We start from the raw sequence: 5,701 nt of genomic DNA, 5'->3' as shown, positions 1-5,701 counted from the left end.
TCACGTTTATCGTCTTTATTAAACATGTTGAACACTAACCACGCTGCGCTTTGGTCCGATCCTTGGCCCATTCCTCCTTACAGAGCAGGTGTAACTGAGTCAGGTTTGTAGGTCTCCCTGCTCGCACACGCTTTTTCAGTTCTGCCCACAAATTTTCTATAGGATTGAGGTCAGGGCTTTATGATGGCCACTCCAATACCTTGACTTTGTTGTCCTTAAGCCATTTTTCCACAACTTTGGAAGTATGCTTGGGGTCATTGTCCATTTGGAAGACCCATTTGCGACCAAGCTTTAACTTCCTGACTGATGTCTTGAGATGTTGCTTCAATTTATCCACACAATTTTCCTCCCTCATGATGCCATCTATTTTGCGAAGTGCACCAGTCCTTCCTGCAGCAAAGCACCCCTACAACATGATGCTGCCACACCCGTGCTTCACGGTTAGGATGGTGTTCTTCGGCTTCCAAGCCTCCTTTTTCCTTAAAAAATAATGATGGTCACTATGGCCAAACAGTTCTATTTTTGTTTCATCAGACCAGAGGACTTTTCTCAAAAAAGTATGATCTTTGTCCCCATGTGCAGTTGCAAACCGTAGTCTGGCTTTTTTAGGTCCTTTGCTGTTCTGGGATTGATTCTTACTTTTTGCACCAAAGTACGTTTATCTCTAGGAGACAGAAAGCGTCTCCTCCTTGAGCAGTATGACGGCTGCGTGGTCCCATGGTGTTTATACTTGCGTACTATTGTTTGTACAGACAACCGTGGTACCTTCAGGCATTTGGAAATTGCTGTCACGGTTGTCGTAAGAACGGGACCAAGGCGCAGTGGATGTTGAGTTCCACATATTTAATTCTAAGTGAAACTTTAATCAAAAACAATAAACAAACAACGAAACGTGACTACGTGGTGCTACATGCACAATACTATATCCCACAAACACAGGTGGGAAAAATAGCTACTTAAATATGATCCCCAATTAGAGGCAACGATTACCAGCTACCCCTAATTGGGAACCATACAAAACACCAACATAGAAAATTTAAACGAGAACACCTCCTAGTCACGCCCTGACCTACTACACCATAGAGAAACCAGGGCTCTCTATGGTCAGGGCGTGACAGTACCCCCCCACCTTAAGGTGCGGACTCCGGCCGCAAAACCTGAAACCAAATGGGGAGGGGTTGAGGGGGTGACTAGTGTCGGTGGCGGCTCCAGTGCAGGTCATAGCCCCCCCCAGACCCCGGATCCGACCATGGCATCGGGCTGAACGCTGTGCCTGGACTGGGCACCGGCGCAGAAGAAGGCTTTGGCCATGGAGCTGGGCTGACCGCTGTGCTTGGACTGGGCATCAGCGCAGAGGAAGGCTCCGGCCTTGGATCGGGACTGGACGCCATGTCTGGACTGGACACCGGCACAGAGGAGGGCTCCTGCCATGGAGTGGGACTGGACGCCGTGCCTGGATTGGGCACCGGCGCAGAGGAAGGCTCCTGCCAGGGAGCGGGACTGGACACCGGCGCAGAGGGAGGCTCCTGCCAAGGAGCGGGACTGGACACCGTGCCTGGAATGGGCACCGGCGCAGAGAGAGGCTCCTGCCATGGAGTGGGAATGGACGCCGTGCCTGGACTTTGGTGCAAAATGTATGCAGAGGAACTTAACTTTCCACCTTCTCCACTACTATCCCTTTGATGTGGATAGAGGGGTGCTCCCTCTGTTGTTTCCTGAAGTCCACGATCATCTCCTTTGTTTTGTTGACTTCAACTCATTCCAACGGAGTGGTCTCACATCAGGGTGTCATCGGGCCAGGGTGTCCTCAAGCCAGGCACATCAGGTAAAGCTTGTGGTGGTGGGCCAAAATCCAAGCAGTAATGTCTGCCAGACACAGAAATAACAATAAGCATAACAGTGATGACAGACCAGGTGAGGATGTGACAGAATCAAGTGATTTTGTGTACAGAGAGAACCAAAGGGGACCTGGCACTTAGGCCTCTTAACTTGGACACCAGCAGTGAGGAGGTAAGGTGCAGATACTGACCCGTTCCATGTCACATGGTAGGAGCCAGCTACATGTCAGGTGCAGACCCTGAGTATACATTAATATAAAATGCAGGTAGAATGTCTGTAAATCAGCATGAGTTGCAGCAGGAGTAGTCCTTGCATTGTAACACCATCAGTAAGGCTCTGAACTTCACATAAACTTGACAAACCGCCATGCAACATGGCAAACGTTGAGGCCAACTGAACACACCACTAATGTACATCATTGGCATCAGCTGATGGAGGCTGGAGCCTGGTGCCAAAAAAGTGCATTCATTTTGATCAACTAGTTGGACAAAATACTAAATCAGCAATTTGAGTGTGTATTGTCAGAGTAGACTAATAGTTTGTCTATCAGGGATTTCAGTTCTTGCCACTGTGTGCCTTTCTCACGTAAGATTCACACGTAAAATGAGCATGGGTGATGGAGATTTATGCTTTTTACAGCTAATACACAATGCTGGATTACAGTACCATCTAGTGGGAAGAATTAAAGCATGCATGGTTCTGTAGGAAATATACCACATACTGCACATGTGGTCAAATATAGGATTCATATGCTCAGTGGCGATTTTAGCATGTTAAATGTTGTTGGGGCAAAAAAAAAAAAAATTGTTGATGCATGCCAGCAAAGCCACTATACAAAACACTAAACATTACATTAATTCCACTATAACAGTGACAAACACTGCCAAGAAACTGTTAGTGCCTACATAAAGCTGTCATAATAGCAGAGCTTTCTTTTCAGCACCATGGAGTGAATCCTTACCACCGCTACACCTGCCTATCAGCAGAGCCTTGTCTGGCAGCGAAACAGTTAATTCAGCCTCATTTACTGCCTTAAAAAAAACATAGCTGATATGGCTGACTTGCTTAAACAAATGTGGTTTGTACTGACAATTGAAATGTACAAACTATGGCATAAGGGAACGATGAGCGGATAATTAATCTGTAATTTCGATAATGACATTAATGAGTGAGCTAGAACGGATGTAGTCAATATTACTATTTGTTCAGAACTTTTGAAATGTACAGCGATAGAATTCAGAACATTGGCCGTTCTTACAATATTTTCCCTGTACACCAAGTTAGAACCGTAGGATAAATAAAGGGGGCATATAAGCAGACAATGAAAGCTCTTACAATATTAGATGATGACATTTCTCTAAAACAGGCTATGTACACCACCAAGTCAGAACAGTAGGCTAAGTTATGAGGGGAAAGGGACCAATTATTAGGGTGAGGCACATGGGCTTCTAACGACTTGCTACACAACATACACTTAGTATTACTTTCTTAGCTACAGTATACATGTCTCCATGGCATATTACATATTACATCATTTATGGACTCACTTGAAAAGGAAGGTGACACAGCAGTCCTTCTTGTGGGCATACAAGTTTTACATTCTCTGGATTTATGGTGCTTTCAAGACAACTGGAAAATCAGAAAAAAACAAGATTGAATCATGATGTCAGTGATCTTCAGGTCGGAGATCTAGAAAGACGCCTTCCCGACATGGAATTCCGAGTTGGATGACCGTTCAAAACATATTTTCCCAGTCGGAGCTAGTTTTTTTCTGAGTTCCCAGTTGTCTTGAACTCACTGAAGTCTGAGATTTCCCAGTTCTGAGATTCCAGGTGTTTTGAACGTGGCAGAAGTCATGCTGGATTGACAGCATTGCCAATGTATTCAACCTTTTCTGGCCCATGGTGTTGCATTTGAATGTTTATTTTTTAAGCTTGGAAAAGAGACCCTTAAACCCGGACCACACACCCTCTCCACTGAAAATCAGGCTATTGATTGCTTTGTAACTCTTGCAGATAGCCACTGATTCCTTCCAAATCACTCATGGTTGAATTTGCGATTTCCAAATTGTTATGTCCAATTTCTTATGTCCAATGAGCCCTGATACGTTTGATCAATATTTTCTCTTCATATGACAAGGATTGAAAAAATTTGCTGGTAGATTGTCAACTTGATTCATGATGACTACTAGCTAAGATTTAGAAAGTACTGTAATTTCTCTTCATTATTTCTCTTCACATATGACAAGGATTAAAAAGGATTTGCCAGTAGATTGTCGACTTGATTCATGATGACTGCTAGCTAAGATTTTGAAAGTATCTAGTCAAAGCTACTGTAGATATAACGTGACTTGACGTAATTTGATCTGTGGCCAATGACCTTGATCCTTCTTGGATTGTCACTTCTATTGTAAATCTATCGCAGCACCCAAGGGGCTTGCATTTTCAAGCTCTCCCTGTAGATTTTGTGGTGATGTAGTGTCCCCATGAGTGACAGAACACTGAGCCAATCACAGCGCTCTGTATTTTCCGCTTGCTGCCCCAGCACCACAGAAAGCGCTGATCTAGGCTGATACACCTGCATTTTTGGAGGCTTCTTACTCAAGAAGGCAAAAAATAAACAATGTTTGTATGTGGCTTTATTAACTAAAATTTTATAAAATTACATTGTTTGTAAACTGATATGTGACATGTATTAATGCCAAAATATCTAGATGTTTTTATTATATATATTTTTTGCTAAACTGGTGGGGCTCAAAATAAAGGGTCGCCACTGAATATACTGTACAAAAATATAAACGCAAAATGTAGTGTTGGTCCCATGTTTCATGAGCTGAAATAAAAGATCCCAGAAATGTTCCATATGCACAAAAAGCATATTTCTCTCATATTTTGTGCACAAATTTGTTTACATCCCTGTTAGTGAGCATTTCTCCTTTGCTAAGATAATCCACCCACCTGACAGGTGTGGCATATCAAGAAGCAGATTAAACAGCACGATCATTACACAAATGCACCCTGTGTTGGGGACAATAAAAGGCCACTAAAATAACCCGACTTCAGTGGGCAAATGCTCACGTTCGATGGCCACCGGCACACTGGAGAAGTGTGCTCTTGGGATGCGCTGGATGAATGTGTAAAACAGCTCTTCCCGTTCCCGCCAATATCCAGCAACATCGCACAGCCATTGAAGAGGAGTGGGACAACATTCCACAGGTCACAATCAACAGCCTGATCAACTCCATGCGAAGGAGCTGTGTCGTGATGCATGAGGTTTTCTGATCCACTCCTCTACTTAAAAAAAAAAAAGTTTTTAAAGGTGTCTGTGACCAACAGATGCATATCTGTATTACCAATCATGTGAAATCCATAATTTATGGCCTAATGCGTTTATTTAAATTGACAGATTTTCTTATAAGAACTGTATCTCAGTATAATCGTGGCAATTGTTTGCATTCATATTTTTGTTCAGTGTCCATAGCTAAATATATAGCAATACACAACAACAACACTTCTAAAAGTACAACACAATTTACAGCTGTTATTTGAATGCCATTTAGGTTCTCCAAACCTTTCAAAGCCATGGGCTGTGTGTTCAAAACACTTAACAAAGGAGGACCACACTGCTTATGAATAACAATTCATCCCTGATTGGTGAAGCAACATACAGTTTTTAATTGGCCTGCACACCAATCAAAAGCAACTAATATTGTCGCGTTCATTTACTAGTCGGAATTAAGAAACTCTGATATTTCCGAATTGCAAACTGGTTGTAGATATACCCGTGCCGCGTTCAAAAATCGATCAGTCGGAAATGTCCGAGTTTCCTAGTTCTGACTAGGATATGAATGGGGCATTTGTTG

Source organism: Oncorhynchus tshawytscha, linkage group LG19, assembly GCF_018296145.1.
Source record: "Oncorhynchus tshawytscha isolate Ot180627B linkage group LG19, Otsh_v2.0, whole genome shotgun sequence".
NCBI lineage: Eukaryota > Metazoa > Chordata > Actinopteri > Salmoniformes > Salmonidae > Oncorhynchus > Oncorhynchus tshawytscha.
This window is presented reverse-complemented; position numbering follows the sequence as displayed.